The sequence below is a fragment of the Adiantum capillus-veneris genome, chromosome 26 (assembly GCF_014529385.1).
Source record: "Adiantum capillus-veneris isolate H3 chromosome 26, ASM1452938v2, whole genome shotgun sequence".
Classification (NCBI taxonomy): domain Eukaryota; kingdom Viridiplantae; phylum Streptophyta; class Polypodiopsida; order Polypodiales; family Pteridaceae; genus Adiantum; species Adiantum capillus-veneris.
Genome location: NC_140956.1, coordinates 30,365,447 through 30,385,167, shown reverse-complemented (window position 1 = coordinate 30,385,167; position 19,721 = coordinate 30,365,447). Strand labels below are relative to the sequence as shown.

Below are 19,721 nucleotides of genomic sequence, written 5' to 3'. Positions count from 1 at the left end.
CCTATTAGAGAGCATCATGTATTTAACCAAAGCCACTCTTTGCCCCCAAGGTTTTTTCTGTTTGGCAAACTTGGGTATGCTAGACCCTAGCTTTGCATTTTCAAAAAATCTTTTTGTGTGTTATGCTTTTCAATTAACGATTTTTGGGGTTTGTGTTCTCATTAATGCTTGCTTCAAGAGACGTGGCTTGCAAATAAAGGAATCAAGAGGCCTCTACAAAAGATGGTGCTTTGATTAAGGATGCTCAAAAGGGAATGAATAGGTGAAATCCTTCCATTATAGACTTATTTTTGTCTCTATATTCTTTCTTGGTTCAAGTGTATTTGCTTCTAGCTATGGTTCTTGTCATTCTAAAAGCTGAGCATACACTAAAGTTTTGACACTATGCTTTATGAAAATTAAACACATTATAAATTTGGGTTTATTTGTGCTAAGCATAGGCAATTGACATTGACGTTAAATTAATATAGGTTTATTTCTTTCTAGTCTTAGAATCCCAATGATCACCTTAATATTCCACTCATTTCTAACAGGACCTAGGGCAATCATTATGATTTCTTCCATTATTTCACTTTTCGTAAGCATCTCTCATCATGTAAGCATAAAAAGTGATAAAAATGAACAAAAAAATTGCAAAAAAAATGTCTCAAAAGAGTAGCAAAAATGTCACTAGACACATTGAAAGTCAAATTGTTACGTCAAGCATGTGTCTACGTTAGGCCTAGTGCCTTATTGGCACGTGGCAAGCAAGGGGAGCAACTTTGACTCTTTTGTTCAAGGTTCTTAATCAATGCCCTGGGTTTATAGGCATTAGCAATGGCCATGGTAGGCTAGTAGAATTTTGAAGAGACTCCTTGTAAGTTCAAGGATCCAAGAGTTATAGCTTGACATATGTTGGGTTGGTGGGCTTGTGTCCTGATTTGATTTTTTCTATGAGATGCTAAAGCAATCTTCCATGAAATTCATTCAAAATCAAAGTGACAATGTACGAGTGGATTTGTTTAGATTAGTTATACTCCATGGACATGCATAGACTTGGTTATTAAGAATGATTATGTGATTTTTAGGCTAGTCAATTTATGATAATGCATTAGCCTAGGGTCATATTTAATTGCTTATATTACATTCATAAATCTAAATTTTTTAGTGATTTAATATTTGTAAAAGTTTATTTTGTTTAATCTTTGGCTATGATTGAACCCATCTCTTGGAAGCAAAATGCAAATTGTATGGTCTTTTGTTACACTTCATGTTCTATTTATATTTGTTAGCATTTGATACTTACGACTTGTTTTACTCTTTGGCATCTAAACATTCCATCATGTGATTGTGCTTTGCTTGAACAACACATAAGGACGTGTGCCAAGTTAGGAGGGGGAGAATCCTAATAGTGGCTAATAAGTACCCCAATTATACAGTAAGCAAGGGACGTGAAAAGGATGTTACTATATTTTCTATGTCTCTTATATAGGTCCTTGGGCTCATTTGGGTTCCAATTTGTACCAAGCTATAGGCTAAGGGTTCAATTCAAATGTATTGTAAAAAGTCTTGGAGTCCATGCCTATAAACGAATCCCTTGGTAAGAGATAAGGCATTCTTGGGTGATCTATGCTCTTTGTAGGGTGATGCTCATGAGATTCTTGGGCTTTCCATGCGTATGTAAAACTTAATTCTTCTAATCAAATTCTTTTTCATTCTTGTTAATCTACTTTGTGTTTTAATTTTGTACAAGTAAAGTTGTATTACTTGATTGTGGATCTCTAATTTCTCTTCATTTAATATTTCACAACCATATCATTGTTCATGTGTGAGGGCAATGCCTTTGTCCTCTATCTCTCTTTTCACCAAGTATATATATTTGCATTTTTTACATGCAATGTGCATTGAGTGGTTGGACCGTTGCATCAACACTAATGAGAGGTAGTATGTTAATCACAATGTTTATGTGTGTGGGGTTAAGAGAAATGATAGGGGGATTAATGTGGAGGTTAACTTCAACGGATCATGTGTGAAATGTAGGTTACTGAATAGATTTCCTAGCTTGACTAAAAGAAGCCTACTCTATGGATTATCTTTATGAGAGTAGAGGGATACCTTGAATCCTTTCATTCTATGTATCCAATGACGTTGGTACGTCCAAGCACTAGCCAGGTTATTGAACCTTGAATTGATGATGTTTTTGGTCTTGGGTTGTGATCCCTCTACTTTTATGAAGAAAATCGATGGAATGTACTTCCTCTAATTATGCTCACAAATCTACTCTCATTAACCTACATCTCACACATTATTTCACCAAAGAGAATCCATGGAATGTGCTTTCTCTAATCAGGCTCACAAACATACTCTCATTAACATATATTGCACACATTATGCCACTGAAGTCAATCTATCCGTCTATCAGTGCTCTTAACCCTACACAGACAATCATTGTGGTCTGTATCATATTAGTAATGACACAATAGTCCAACCACTCAATGCGCATTGCAGGCATAAGCACTAACATACATGCTTTGTTGAAAGAAAGATAGAGTAGGAAGGTATTTCCCTAACACACCACAACCAATGATATGGCTAGGAAACACAAGGACACATACACATGGATGCATGTCCGAGTTCTACTTGGACTTGTCTACACATGGACGGGTACCTCTCATGAAAGAGGGTAGCCCGTAGAGGCTCCCTTATATCTATAAAAGGATTCCTTCTCCATGAGCGATTGTACACACATTCCACATTCCTGCCAACTTACTCTAGTTGTCTATATCGCCATCCAAGATCTACCTTGAGATCACATGGGTGGATGATGCCATCATTTTATAATATTGCTAATCTAAATTTTTAACTTTCCACTAAACTATTTTTCATCATCTCTCTCTCTCTCTCTCTCTCTCTCTACTCTCCTTGTTACAAGATCCTATTTTGTTATGCATTTCTTACATGGTATCAAAGCATTAGAAGTACTTGTATTACCATGCAAAATCAATCATGTCAATGTCTTCAAGTGTTGTTGTTGGTTCTACCTACTACACATTTATTCACTAGCCTTCACAAAAGACAAGCTTAATGGTACAACTACACATTGTGGAAATGGTACCAACTACACATTGAGGAAATTCAAAAATCTACAATTCTTGATTTGTATGAATTGATAAATACAATATTGGGGCCAAATGGTGCTAGCTTGGAGCCCACTGCAACAACTCATCCATCAATCCAAGTCTTGTAATTCCCTCAGATGCTACTCGTCTACATGTATGCAGAATAAGAAATGTAGATGCGTCGTGTGACATTGTCATGTGTGTAAGTATTATGTTCACTTTGATTCACTATAAAACTAAAGAACATGAAGCTTGGAGCATATTGGTTCACCATACGAGGTGCACAATCACAAAAACCACCTCACACTTGAGAAACTTGTTGACAGAGAGAACATCAAGGTCTTTATCAAGAAAAGAAAGGATCTCCAAGATCAATTAGTTGTTGTTGGTGTGGCTATTTCTCTAGAAGATTTAGTTCGGTGCTTCATCGCATACTTCCAATGAGATATGATGGTCTTGTTATGGCACTCAAGTTTGTCCAACCCATCTTATGTTTAAAGAACTAAGTGTAATTTTGCTTAAAGAGGAAATACAACTCAAGTCTAGGGATGGCAGGGGTGATTCTGCTTTCACAACCACCACAAAAATCAATGGGGCTACATCAAATGCCCAAGAAGAAGAAATCTTTAGGTAGCTATTTTTATTATGATAAGAAGGGTCATGTTGTTAAAAATTGAAAAAAGAAGAAAGCAGATGAGAAGAACAACACCATGAAAGCTTCTTGGAAGGAAAGAGAATCCATGAATAATGCTGAGGCAGATCTTGAACTATGGGCTATCATAGAAGAGGTATGCTCATCAGCATAAACTCTATTTTTTGATGGTTCTTGGATTCTTGATAGTGGAGCATATGTTGCTATTTCCGATGGAGAGGGTACTATCATGGCAAGCTGAAGGAGGCAAGAATTGTGGCTCAAGCAACCCCTCAAAAATGTGTGGATTTGCTTAAGTATTTGATGGTGAAGTGATAGTGAGAGAATGTGGTGAAATGCACAAAACAGAAGATGGTGCAAGTGGAAAACAATGATTGTGTATCCTATGTGGTGAGGAGTAGTGATGAGAAAGTAGGTAATGTGAAAATAGAATCATTAGTGAGTCCTAAAGTGATATGCGTATGTACAATTCATGGGAAAATAGACCTCCTAGTGAGGGAAAAAGTGCCTCCGTAGTCCTAAGTATGTTCACACACATAACTACCACATGTATGATAACAAATCCTCCCTCGGAGTGTTATAGTGAACGAGAGATGGCACATAACGTACATGGAAGCTTTGTGCCCTAAGGACATGATCAATCCACAAAGGGAAGCAAGCCTAAACCTTTACAAAAAGCTTAAACGTTCTCACAAGTTAATGCCTTTGTGAACATATCTACAAGATTGTCATGTGTTGACACATAATCGAAGTTGATCTCTCCTTGTGAAATACTCTCCTTAACATAGTGATAATGAATCTCAATGTGATTTGTGTGAGTATGAGAAATTGAGCTCCTTGATAACTGCCAATGCACTCTAATTATCAATATAAATGATCTTGCCATGTCTTGTCCACCAAGACCCAAATCAACCACAAGGCATTGTTAGAGTATGTGATCTCTAGGGCTGACAAGGAAAGCATTAGACTTTTGTTTGTGAGAGAGAATGCCTTAAGGATAGAATCTAATGTCTAATTGAGAATTTATAACATAGTATAAGTGCAATTAGAGGCTAATTATAGGAGATAGTCAAGGGTTAATAGAGATAACATAGATTTAATGAATAAAATATGATCAATAGCGGTAAACAATGGGAATTGATGCAAATCTTAGGCTGAATTTTATAAATATCATGAAATTTGTATAGTAGACAATGAGAATCAACACAATTTGAGAGATATGGATCAAAAGTGAAGCCAACAAACAAGTTCAATTAGTGATTTTCACACATCTAGGTAATACAAAGCAACTAAAAATGTGATCTATCGGTTTATTCTTCAAGTGCACATCCCTTGTATAAGTAGAGAAAAAAACAATAGTCAATCCACTATCTTTAAATACAACCCAAATTTTCTCTAATACAACTCTAGAAAATCTAGATAATGCAAACCATTGAAACCCTTCTTTGGAAACAACAAACCTTGACAAGACTTTGAGACAAGCCTCTTATTTTTCTTCCCCTCTCTCTCAAAGAAGTCACTACAACTAAATAATTCATATTACGTGGGTTCAACAATAGGGATTATTTCATTCTATATTTTCTCAAATTTTTACATACAAAAGGGCGTCAAAAAAATAATTATTAGGAAAATTTTTTGACTCAATTTTGGGCCTTGTGAGAAATGCCATGTCAACGTAGAAAGACATAATGGGAAATTTATTTTCTCTTTTTCCATTTTTCATTATGAGGTTCTTCTATGAAAAACTCAAAAAGTAATGTAGTCATGATAACACTGAATTGTCTATGGCCGCCAATAATTCAATCCAAAATATATCAATCTTCTTCATTTTTGAAAACTAAACTCTGCGTTCTTAGCTTATTCTCCCCCCATCCCCCCCTGGGTACTCTTGCGCATGACGATTGACATGTCTTTCCTCCATTTCCCTCACCTCCTTTTGTAGATAGTTTCAATTAGTCATGTCTCAGTCCACTCTTATATCTTCTCCACGAAGAGCTTCTACAAGGAATCAGAGAGATCTATATAATATTCACATAGATCTCTCATGTTAGTATGAGCCCCTTTGTAATAAAAACAAATGGAACACCATTTGAGAAGCTTTGAAGGAGAACTTTAGATCACAAGGCATCAAAAATAGGGACCTTTAGCTGGATGGTAGAATGCATCCCAAGCATCCCCTTACAAACTCCACTCCACATTTCAATGTTATAACTTCTTAGGTAAACTATGTCCATCTCGTGTGGCTACAACAAGCACTTGGACACAAGAAATGATGTTATTCAATAAGAGAGAGAAATTGTATGCAAGGATAATGTGAGCTTACCCTAGAAAGTCATGCAATGTGTTCAAAAGTTGACCATGAAGGAGCTTACTCAACAACTCAAAGAAAAGAAGTAGTGCTAGGTCTTCACCATAGAGAAATAAGACTAAGGAACATTGAGAACTTGAAGGTTGGCTTGGGAGGAATCAAAAAGAGAGTGCAAGCAATCAAGTAAGTGCATCTATGTATCTATCCTTGCTACGTTTATATTCCTAAACTCTCATACACATTTCCTAGGATTGATATGCATGCCTAGTTCTTTGCTTCACCCCGACAAGGCGGTGAAGTGTAACACAACAACCTCCTCATACTAAATTACAAAAATGTTGTTGGCATCTTGGATGACAACTTCTATGGTAAGATCGTTGCCAAGTAGCTTGACAATCTTTTAAGGGAAAACCAACCCCATGCACGGGATGTTCAATAAATTTTGGATGAAGATGGAATATCCAATAAGGGATATGCTGAATTTACAAGTATACTGCATCCTTTTCAAAATTAATTTTATCAATAAAGGGTTTAGCATCCTAATTCCTTGTACTATACAGATAGAGGTTAAGAATATTCATATCAAGCACACCCTACTTCCAAAACCTGTCTCTATTCAAAAAACAAGATGGGAAGTTAACAAGGAGGTCCTTCAAAATCTTGGTAGTCCTTTTCACATTGATTTGATATATAGATTGCTAGAAGGAAGGAAACAATATATGAAATGTAAGGCCAAGGGCAACCCAGGGGGTCACGGACCTAGGCCAAGGTCTTGGATTGCTCATGTGGATTGGGAATGCTTGTATATATCGGGTGGTAGGGAGGTGGATCTCAGATTCAGTCCCTTGGGTCTTATAGTGGTATCAAAGCATAGGCTTGGAAATGGGAAAAAAGGTGTGGTCTCTCAAGTGCATGACTTCCCATGCCCATGCAAAGTCGTGGAAGAATCAGTCAAAGAAGAGGTTGAAGCGGGTTGTGTGTAGGTGCCCTTGGAGTGAGGAAGGGTCGAGAGTCAACCAACACAGAAGGCCACATAGGTGAGCTTGTTGGGGTCACAAGAATCTGATGAGGGTTTCTTGACACAGCACCAAGGCCGGGTTTACAAAAAACCTCTCTCTCTCTCTCTCTCTCTCTCTCTCGTTTTTTTCTCGGCAACCTACTACAACTCGCCATCTCTTTGTCTTGGAGAAGAGTTTTCAAAAACAAGGGTACCCAAGGCCACCCTACATTAAACTAAGGATCCATGACCACCCCAAGAACACACCCTTCAATGCCTATCTACCCAAGCTCGGCAAGCCGAGGCTGCCAATATTCCGAATAGTATAAAGCAAGCTACTGCATTAGAAGCTTTAAAATTTTCAGCATGGTCTTACATTTGGGATAGCTGGAAATTTTGAAAGAGATTGCTCAATTTCAAAGTTTTTTGAACTTAATCTCTTTCTGACATCGGCTTTGACAATCAAGACAATCGAATGAAGCTCAAAGCAAGTCGGTATGGTACCAAAGTGATTTTATTCAAAGGCTACATCTTTCTTTTCAGTATCAATGACATTATCTTTTGGTGATTTCAAGATTGGCATCGCCAAGCAATCTATTGATAGTGGTTGTTTTTCTAATGTCATTCCACGCTTTTGAGATAAGGGACTATATTTTCTCTTGCTAGCACAACACATACCGCCATGGATCTGGACATTGATATGCATCATACCTTTGATTTTGAAACTCATTCACCAAATTCACCTGTTGTTGCTCCGTGGTTAGATACTCTCACGGAGGGTATCCACGCAGCGTCCGGGCTGGATGATGGCTATGAGCTGCTTAACATACAAGAGTTTTATGCACTACAAATTTCATACATGTCTATGTTATAGAATAGTTTTACAAGTGTAAAATGTCTGTGCTAGAGAATAATTTTAATGTCTGTGTTAGAGAATACTTTTTCACATTTAAATGTTTGCGTTAGAGAATAGAGAAAGTCAAAGTCCTTACAAGGCCCCTTTGAGAGTCCAAATTTTCCCTAATAGTTAAGGGACCTCCGAGTTTGATTGTGGCTTTGATATAGCTAGAGGGGGGCTCAAGAAGCAAAAGAATCCACCAACACTAGAGATTACAAGGAGAGTTCAAATTCACGTCAGGGTAGGAAGAGGCTGTCTAGAGGCTGTTGTGTACTACGGGGCGGAGATCATACAAGGATGGTCACAAAAAAAAAGAGGAGGTTGACATGCTTGATGTTGAGAGGGGCTACTAGCTTGGGAGGAGGGACATCTAATATATAACCTATAGAAAGAAGAGGAAAACCAAATTTTCCCTAATAGTTAAGGGACCTCCGAGTTTGATTGTGGCTTTGATATAGCTAGAGGGGGGCTCAAGAAGCAAAAGAATCCACCAACACTAGAGATTACAAGGAGAGTTCAAATTCACGTCAGGGTAGGAAGAGGCTGTCTAGAGGCTGTTGTGTACTACGGGGCGGCTAGACGGCTGTCTAGAGGCTGTTGTGTACTACGGGGCGGAGATCATACAAGGATGGTCACAAAAAAAGAGAGGAGGTTGACATGCTTGATGTTGAGAGGGGCTACTAGCTTGGGAGGAGGGACATCTAATATATAACCTATAGAAAGAAGAGGAAAACTCACCATCTGAGAGAGGTCTCCCTCATCAGTGGGTTGCCAAGCTAGAGGCAAGTAGCACTTGATATTGTGTGTAGGGATGTTGATTGCAATACAAGGAATAAGGGAAACTGATTGGAGTTGTATTGCAATCATCATCAAAGGAAGCAAACAACCTCGGTGCACGAGGCAAACTGGGTGCATTTGACAATCCCCCTCGTTCTTTTGTGGGTATTTAATTTCATACCTTCTATGTAACTAAACTATAGTAGGGATTATCCTCGATTTTTGAGCTTTTAGTGAGGTCTCCTTGGGATAAACAAAAGAGGTATTTCAAGCAGGCGGGTGGCTTGTAGAGAGAGGGAGAGAGAGTGTGAGTCGAGAGAGTGTGAGATGGTAAAGATGAAAGTGTGTGCATCATTGTGCATGTGAGTTCAGAGTGGTGGTGTGTAGTCAATGGATATGCTTGAATGTGAGCCTATGCAATAGGGATTTTCAAGCTCTATGCATATATGTGTGATTACTAGGGGACAATGGTTGTTGTGGATACACTGAGTTGTATAGAGGTTAAGTGGTTTGTGTCAGGGTGGTGTTGTCCTGAGCCTCATCAACGTCCTTCGCAACATTGACTCGATCATCTCAGCAAACAGATATGGTGGCACAACTCAAAAGAGATCTAGAAGAACTAGTAACAGGCATGCACAGATGCAAAAATGGGGTTTTCTAGATTTTAGGCTAGAATTTAGGACAATTGATTGGAGTGTTTACAGATGCCTATGGAACCCTAGAATGTGGCCACACTATATTCTTGCCTCAATTTAGCTTCCCAAGTGATTGGGCTACTTGCAATACATGATAGAGTGGTCCCACCAAGCGTGCCCAAAAGAAGAGGATTTGTAGATGGTAATGGCATAATGCTCTCTAGTGATTGGCTCACCATAAGAGGAAAACTCTAGAACCTGCAGCATTGCTGCGGTTGAATAAAGGAAATTAGAAAGAGAAATTTTTGCATGAGCGATAATAGGGGCAAGAATGTACGCGGTAATGGTTTATCGATATAATAGCTATGGTAATATATATGTGACTATTATTGTGCCTATCACCACCTTTACTACCACATATATTTCCTCTATATAGCTTTTCAAAACTAAAGATTCTTATTTGTCCTTTTTTCCGTACCCACTCCCTAAACATGTGAAACATAATTTTTCCTTTTTAACCTTTTCAAACTCTTCAATGGACAAAGAATCCCTAGAGTCCTTGGGTTTCTTGGATGTCTCCGATGTAATTACTATAAACTTTCTTTTATTGTGCCCATGTTGTATACATGCATTTTCATGTGTAGTGATAGGCACATGATTATTATGAAGTAATTTTCATCGGGATCATCGTGTATATGCACTTACACTATAGCCTTCTCAAGCATCTTGGAGTCTTGATTCTTGAAATGCTTCTTAAGCTCCGGTATCAGACCATGGATAAACCCACACACTTGCTGAAAGGTATCTAACCCCTCCATCTTTTCAATGAAATCACGATAGTGCAAGATATACTCCAACATTGTTTTATGATGACACATAGATCAATTATCCCAAGCACACCAATTTGTGTCTGCTTCATTTGTGGGCAAAAGCTCTTTTCTAGATACAGTCTCAAAGGCTTCCAAAGTCTATGGTATGATGCACTTCTCCTTGAGAGGCATCCACCAATTGTAGGCCTTGCCTTCTAGCATCAAACTTGTTTGCAGTGCCTTGAATGCATCCAAAGTGCATCTCATATTGTGAATCCTATCCCATTTATTGAGGAATATGTTAATCGTGTCTTTGTTGCATTCTCTCTCCTCTCCCTTAAAATTCGATGGTTTGATATTTTTCAACAAATCATCCACCTCTTTTTGGGTGAGAGAGTGCAAAGATTCTAGATTGGGACTCTGACCCTGCCCCTGCCTCAGGGCCTTGCTCTTGCATATGCATGCCAACACATCCCTTCGTTTGATGTTGCATATGTTGCACTACTAATGTGTTAATTTAGTGACAATTTCATTTAAAAGTGCATTCTCTCTTGGCCAAAATGGACGCACGGTAAAAATTTTACCAATGAAATCAAAACTTGTCGAACCTTTTGGATTAAGAATTTACTCATTGAGATCTATCTATTGATATATAGCATGTCATAAGATTCCTTATATTCTAGAATATTTCATATTTCTATGTGACAACACCATTCCACTCTTTTGCATCATTGTAACTTGTCAGATTAATCCTCAACAAGACAAACCACCTGCTTGGAACCGTCTACTATGCCTTGAGATTGAGACCCCCCCCCCCCCCCCCCCCGGCCAACTGTAGCCGCTCGTCCTCCTTTCACATGCTCAATGGCTCCTTTTCCCTCTACAAGAGAATCACCCCTACTACTTGTCCTTCTGACTTGCCCATCTCTATGTCCAAGCCCTCGAACTACCCATTTTGGACCATCCAACCTCTTCTCTCTCTTTCTTAGGATCTGCATCTTAGGAGTACCTTTTGTAGCACCCTTGGAGGGTCCTCGAGCGGGTCTAGCGGGTCTAGATCAGGGCTTCTCTCCTGCTATGCCCTTAGAGCATCCTCAATAAAACACACCTCCTGGCGGCCCTAGTTCCTATAGCCTGAGAGTATTTTACTTTTATCCAAGAGAAGACTCACCAGTCTCAAGGTTTCAACACCCCCCCTTAAGTTGTTGGTGCTCCTTCTCCATGGTGGCCTCTCCACATGCGAGCCCATGCTCACCACATTCTCTCCTACTACTTTCTGGCGCTTGAATTGACTCCGATTTACCTACATGGTGGTGGCTCCCCTCGTGCATACAACACTTTCAATCATGAGATGCCTAAAAAATATCCATTTTTTATTGCTTTTGATTTTCTTAGTCAGGACTTGATTCCTGTAGGTGATGCTTGTAGACCTAGGTTATAATATATGGAGCCAATATACTCGAGTATTTATTGGGCAATATCCTCTTGATCTACATCATCATTAGAGATGGAAACTTCAAATATCCACAGCAAAACCATAACACCAAAGGCATACAACCTATAAACAAGACATTGCTTTCACTTCATCGACATCTCAAATCCTCCTCCTAGCATTGGAGCTTTGATTTTGACGATGAGATGATAGTCCTTTATTGGAGCATCACCAACTTGATAACTCACTAGATTTTGGCCAAGAAGTATTTGCCCAATTACCATCTTTAAAATTTAGAGAATTGTCATGAGCACGCTTGTCATTTGAAGTTTACACATAGCTACAACTCGTGTCCACTCTAGCATAGGCATAACCATATCCCTAGTGCTTGAAGGTTGAATCACTCACTCATGGAATGCATCGATTGAGAGAAATGTGCAATCCATCATCTTTGCCCAACCCCCTAGTTGAGCATTAATGCTCAACAAAACACCATCATCCAAAAGCTTTCAAAAAATAAGCAACGTGCAAACTCAATTTGTACAAAGCTATGTACAAAAAGGCACTCAAATGCATCCCATCATGGAGACCCTCCTAGATCAAATAGGAACTTGTCAATGAACCGCTTGTTTGGAGGCAAGCTCTTTTATGAGGAAGGAAGGAGAAATTGGACCAGTTGAGTCTTTCAGATTCGACTTTTACAAGAAATAAAAGAATTAATCTGCAACCAGGAAACTGAGTGAACATGTACCAATTTGGATCCGATTGAACCAAAAATTGCCCGGTGGCTTTGTATTATGCTGGTCTAACACTGTACAAGTTCAAAAGTCAAAATTGGTGCCTCTATGTAGTAGTAGTAAACAATCACGATTATTTACTTTTGTCAAATTTTTGCACTTTTTGGCTTGGTTTGCCAAGTATACAACCTGTTAAGGTCCTTGGACAAGTTTCACTAAGTTTGGACAAAATCTATTCAAGTTTATCAACCGTTTCGTGTCCGTAGACTTGATTTTCAAGAATCTGGCTTAAGTCTCACTTTTGTGATCCAAATTTCACCAAAATTGATTTGTGTGGTCTACTTGATATGCTTGACCTTGTGCTATACTCAAATGTGCAAGATTGTCTATTTTTGAAGCAGATGAAAATAATCGTGATTATTTACTCCAGCTAATTTTTTGCAAGTTTTTGTCCCAACCTTGACATAGATCTATGAAGCACCTCAACTTAAGGTCTCTAGCCAAGTTTCATTAAGTTTGGACAATTTTTGTTCAAATGGTCATAAGTTTTGTGTCCGCAGACCGACTTCGCAAATTTGGTCACAATTTTGAATCCAATGATCCAAATCTTACCAAATTTGATTTGTGGGCTTATTACAACATGGTAAAACTAGTGTGGTATGCTAAATTAGTCAAAAAAGTTGAAAAATGGGATAGTAGTAAATAATCACAACTATTTACTTCTGGCAACTTTTTAGCTTTTTTTTTTGTCAAGTGAGCATGTATGTACACATGTCTATCACATCAATATAAGCCTATGAATTTTAATTTCGTTGAGTTTGGACAAGTTTTTCCCGACTTAGGTCTTTGAGCGAGCTCAATGGAGTGAGCTTTTTTTTTGTTGGCCACCCTCCCTAGCTCTCCTTCCTCCTCTTGATGCCCATGTGCCTCCTCCCCTCCACTTCATCGTGAGGTGGAGTGTTACATTGCACCATGACATCTGGATATAACAAGTAGGTAAGTGACTATACTTTATATACTTAAAGATATCTTGTCTTTGATGCTAGACACTTGCTCACCTTCAACAAGAAGAGCAGGCTCTCCGTGGTGACCAGTCTCTTCTACAGTAGACAATATTGTTGAAACTTCAATTATTGTGCCATTTGCATCATTTGTATCCACCCACTACAATAAATATCTTGCTTACTACACAACATATACCACAATCAATCATTCTATACTTACGAGGTAGACCGATAATTGTTGGCATTTCCTTAGAGCGTATGGCATACTGCAATCCTTCACTTTTAGTGGACACGTGGCGATGTATATGATCAGGCCCTATATTAATTACAATCTCTATGCACTGTCTTTGTGCCTCGTCATGCGGAGGAAGAACATGAGGCTTTGAAGTGGTATGAGATGCTGGTGGCGCTTGTTCAGGCTATAGGACATGACTATGAGATTCTAATGGCAATGGTTCTTGTTGTTGTTGGGGAGGTATTGAGGAGTATTTGTATGGTTCAGACTCTTGATGTGTTCTAGAACTATTAGGAGCTTGAATGTTCCCTTGTATACCCACAAATTCCATGGGTACATGGGTTGAAGGATGAGGTGTCTCGATTAATGTGCTGTCATTCTCTAGGCTTCTTGGTGGCTTCCATTCCGACAAGGGTCTCGGTGTCAATAGGTTCTCTCCCATTGATTGCGTGTCTCCCTCTTGACCTGCTTTAGGACTTGATGTACTTACCTTGTTTGGAGGCATCAGAGTATCTTTGTCCATTACTTGACCTTTATCCTTCTTTGCGTTGCTCCCCTGTGGAGAACATATAAATTACACGAGTACTATTAGTACAACCTTTCCATTTAAGCAACAATAAGTGTGTGCGAATACTTGCCTGGGTAGATTTTGGGGCTCTTGTAGGTTTAGGAGTTGGAGAAGGCGGCACATCACTTTTGTCTTCATCATCCTAAAACTCCAAAGGACATTCACCATCGCTGCATCTTGGTTCATGATCCTCCTCCTCCTCTTCTTCATTATGTGTCTCCTCAGTCACAACATCTTTTCCTTTTAGGGAACGTAGGTTCTCACCCTGGAAAAATTAATTTCACAGGTTGTAGTTAAATCCTCACATGACTTGAAAATAGTTTAACTATGTCTTTGTATGCTTTCACCTCTTCTTGCTGTCTTTTAACTTTGCCAGTCTTTGCCTCCTTGAACTGATCCTGCTCGTTGGGGGGGAATGTGTCCTTTGCAAAGTCAATGAAAAGAGGACACTCAACGTACACTTTTTTTGGCCACAATGCTGCACGTTGCTCTTCCGTATACATGCATGCAACGTGCTTCACATTGAGCCACTCTTTTGTAACTGGAACTCTATCTATCCAACCCATGTTCCGCACCCATCTGGTATATGTTTGCCAAAAATATACTTATTGTCAACCACCCAAATTGTTTAGGGTTTAGTAATCAATTAGGACAAGATTACATACCTGTAAAATGCCCATTTGGCGGCCATGTTAGTACCCTCCTTTTGTTTTTGCTTGTTAGCTTTGAGTCCACCTTTCAATCTCTCGCACTCCACTTCATACAATGTGCCACTGTACCTCGATTGACACTCTCGTATAGCTGTCACAAGGGTGTCGTTTTCAGGGAGACGACACGATTTCTTCAACAATGCGTACTGTCTTGTAGCCTCGTTCACAAGTCAATTCCCCCATGTCTCTCGACGTAACCACGTGTGAAACACGGATTGGTCGTCTACATTATGACACAACTACGTTATAGAATATTGTAGTATTTTTTTGTGTTGTGAAACATTTATCACAAAATGACCTTACTTAGTGTGGATTTTAGGCTTGTATATAACGTGGTTGGGTCATCACTAACCAAGGCCTTTAGCACGTTGCTATGATGATCGTTTGGTAGTTCGGTGCATGCAAGACTATATATTCGATCATCTGTCAACCACTTTGGTCTCCTGCTCCAGTCTATGTCCATAATCAATCTAGAAACAAATGTTAAAATTTTTTAAGCAGCACGTGAATGTAAACTTAACTCCCTTTGAAAGAAATCCTTATTAGTCTTACCTCCACCATTCTTCTCCTAAGTTAGGATGCCCGTTGCGTATTTTTCCGGCCTTTCTTGTCAGCCTTATAGAATGCGTTGCGGTAATGGGTAGTGAACTCCTCCATTGAGAGCTCATTTTGACTATTACTCACAGATTGCAAAGCCTTTGTATACTTTGCCTGAATCGTGACATTAGTTCATTCTTTGTTTGATCCACTACATTATCATGGTGAGAATAACCAATAGGACAATGAAACTTACCGGATATAGAAGTTGGGATAGCATGATAAGAGGAACCTTGTACTAGCGTCTCCGCAAGCCCCCACGCTTATTCATTTCAACATCTAATTCTTGTTGCAACCAGCTTGGACATCTTACTCCAAACCCTTAAGCAATGTATCCATGTTGGCTGTGCCCATTTCTCTTACCATACATAGCATATCTATGAAGGAAGTTTTTACGTAGCCTTTGTGATTAATTTTGTGCCAACAAAACTTATACCATTAAAAGACTAGGAAGCGATAATCATGCTATAACTAAACTTATCGAATTGACTAGGAAGAAATAATCATGCTATAGCTAAGCTTAACAATTTGACTAGGATGCGTTAATTATGTTATAGCTAAGCTTACCAATTCAAGCGTGCCACCACAATGAGAACTTCTCCCTCGTTCTCTTTAGTGACCTTAACCATGCAGGCTTCCACACAGCAATGATACTTAGGCTCCTCTTTGTGAGCTGCTTAGCAAAATCATCTTGCATACTTTCATAAAATTCTTCTCATCTTGATATTGAGTCAAAAACAATAGTGTAAAAAGTCATATACCTGTATCAATTTGTGCATTCCATGCCCGAAGACGGTGATTCCCATCCATGTGTACAACATTTTTCCTTTCATGTTTCCCCACCCGGATTTATGCAATTGTTTCTCAAAATCCTCATTAAGTTGCATCCAGATTGGATCCCAGGTTTTCCAAATAGCATGACTAACTTCTACTGGATCTAGATCTGAAGTCCTTATCGAAAGCATGAACCTGGCATGATGGGAAACATATCCATTTCTAGAGAACTCCAACGGTGGATGGTTCACCCGATCTTGCATTGGCCATACCGCTGCGTGGTAACAAGCGCCACAGTGGCACTGGTGGCAGCGGTACCTTGCGAGTATCCTGTATAACCGTACTAGAAAAGTTTTGAATCTTGTAGTTTGTGTAGATGAGCATACCATATATGAAATTACCAACCTGAAGGCGGTGCAAAGTGTCGTCGAGAAAATCCCATTTCAATGTGGATTTCTCGATAATAGTAAAAAGATCGCGATCTTCATCCCACGCATCCTCTCTTTCGTCATCTTCTTCACTTGAGTAGTTCTCAATAGGGACCTGGTCCTTTGATGGTGCTGGTACCTCGGATTGTGTAGTGCCCTTTGCACTGGCTTTCACTGGCTTCTCCACTTCTTCGCTTTGTGACTTCTTTCTTTGTGCTAGCCGCATCCTTTTTCAAAGCAATTCTACCCTTTTTCTTTGGGGGTTCCCAGCTAGGGTCCTCTTCTTTCTGTGCTTGTGTGACCTGCTTGCTTTCAACAACTTCACTTGATTGATTTGCACTACTTTTCTTGACACCCGTCGACTACTTGGTCATAGGAAAAAAATTATTAGCCTAGGTTACTCGCAAACAATGATTAATTTCATTAGTAATTAGTGCACTAAACTCTAGTGTCTTACCTCTGCACCAAGAGTCATTGGAGGAGGCTTTGAAGTGCTTAGTTTGGGTGGAGCACCCGATGCTATGCTTGTGGCTCATGGAGCGACAGGTACTGAACCTTTGACTTCAGACGATACATTTCGTTGTCCTTTTTCTTGGACGCAAAATGTTAGATGTTGTTTGCAAAAGAGAGCATGTAAGACCGAATAAAATTTAGAGGTCTCATTACCAATTCTCTTATCAGCCATGCCACAACTGTACCCACTGTTGCACCTAAGGTGCACACATCATCGTCAATGGGTGGAACATGTGGCAATGTGAGACCAGGAGCTGATGCCGATTGGATGGCTACTCCCAATGTGCCTCTAGGAAACTCTCTTCCATGTAGCTTTTCATGGGTTAGAGACTGGATCACGATTCCTTTGCCAAATTCCTTGCCCTTGCTTAAGAGCACGACGTGCTCATTCTTGCTAAAAGACAAATTTTTTATAGCCATCTGTTTCGTGCAAGAAATTGAAATGAAATCTTAATATCTTAATACTATTATACACTAATTCCCTTAGGTTGTGATGTTCTTCTTGACTCACGTAACTTTCATGGACACAGAGGAAAGCCTTGCGAAGAGAGAGAGAGAGAGAGAGAGAGAGAGAGAGAGAGAGAGAGAGAGAGAGAGAGAGAGAGAGAGAGAGAGAGAGAGAGAGAGAGAGAGAGAGAGAGAGAGAGAGGGAGGGGAGAGAAAGAGATCATGGATAGCTACATTCTAATCATAAGAAGCCATCAATGCACATATGCTATGAAGCAATGGAGATATATGAAATAAATCATTTATTGACAGAGAGAGAAAGGGAGATATTAACTGTACCAACACTACTACACTAGATTGCATGTGAATAATAAATGCCATAAAAATAGAATGCTTCGGCATTTGTTCAAAGGGCTGACTTGTACAGACGAATGCGGTTGAATGCCCTCTAGATGAGATACTCTCCAATCCTGCAACACCTTCAACACATTAACATGGGTCTTACATCAACATACAGAAAGAGTTAGAGAGAGTCATAAGAGAACAATAGAGAGTTATCCAATATATATATATATATATATATACATACATACATAGAGAGAGAGAGAGGGAGATAGAGGATGGCCGACAGAGAGGACAGGGACGGAGAGGACCGGGCGTGCCCTACCCGACTCCAAAAACAAAAACAGAGAGAGAGAGAGAGAGAGAGAGAGAGAGAGAGAGAGAGAGAGAGAGAGAGAGAGAGAGAGAGAGAGAGAGAGAGAGAGAGAGAGAGAGAGAGAGAGAGAGAGAGAGAGAGGATGGCCGATGGAGAGGACAGGGATGGAGAGAGGGAGGGAGATAGAGGACTAGGAGGGGAGGTGAGGGACAGGAAGAGGAAGAAAGAAGGGAGGAGAGAGAGGAAAATTGGTGGGAGGGATACAGGAGGAGGGAAAAGGAGAGAGGTAGAGGGGATGAGGCATAGAGAGAGGATAGCTAAGAGGGGAGGAGAGGGTGAGAAGGAAGGGGGTAGAGAGGGAGGAGGAGGAAAGAAGGGAGGACCATATCTCTCTGGAGAAACAACATCAAATGGTCCTCCCAATATTTACTCCGCTTTTTATACTGTAGAGAGGGGAGAGAGACACACACATATAAAACACACACAAACACACACACACACACACACACACACACACACACACACACACACACACACACACACACACACACACACACACACACACACACACGCTATCACCTCCCCCATCTCTCTCACCTCTCTCTATCTCTAACCTCTAAGGCTTATACTCTCTCTCTCTCTCTCTATGTGTATCTCCTCTTTTTTCACTCTTTCTAGATATTAAGTTATTATATAACACACTTTAGACATAGTATGTAATGACTTACATTCACTAGACTGGCAGAACAACAGGCGAAGGTGATGGAGGAGTGAAGCACCTAGTGAAGGTGAATATGGAGTAGATGGCTAGATGGCGGACCAGCGATCGAAGGAGATGTCTCACCAGTGGGAGAAGGAGATGGAGGAGAGCCAATGGAGGTGTGCGAGAAGGGTTCAAAGAAGACAAAAAAAAAGGAGCAATAGAGATATCGCTATTGCTTCCTATATTTTGGTCTTAAGAAAAGCCAAGAAAAGGCAGCAATAGCAATATATCGCTATTGCTCCTTTTTTGCTGCATGAAGCCCACATTAATCCAAGAAACATTAGACTGTTAGCAGTCAACGACAACCCACCCACCCTATGCTTACCCCACCAACTTGCCAACTCGCCCCACCAACTCTCCCTCCCTCCCCCACCAAACTGGCATGCGCACAACAAAACTGTAAATGCACAACCGCCTGCATGAACACCGAGCTGAGAACGCTGCAATTCAAAAATGAGAGAGAGAGAGAGAGAGAGAGAGAGAGAGAGAGAGAGAGTAAAGTGTTCATAAATGAGAGAGAGAGAGAGAGAGATAGGGATTCATTGTTTATCACACACGATGTATATGTGTGTGTGTATGTGTATATATATAAATGTGTATATATATATATATATATATATATATATATATATATATATATATATGTATAAATATATAAGTATACATTTATGTATCTATATT

General features: G+C 39.7%; 1 pseudogene; it reads right to left on the bottom strand.

The window, feature by feature from the left end:
- Window positions 1–13,236: 13,236 nt before the first annotated feature.
- On the bottom strand, window positions 13,237–16,885 carry LOC147423191 (uncharacterized; annotated as a pseudogene).
- Between the last annotated feature and the right edge of the window lie 2,836 nt (window positions 16,886–19,721).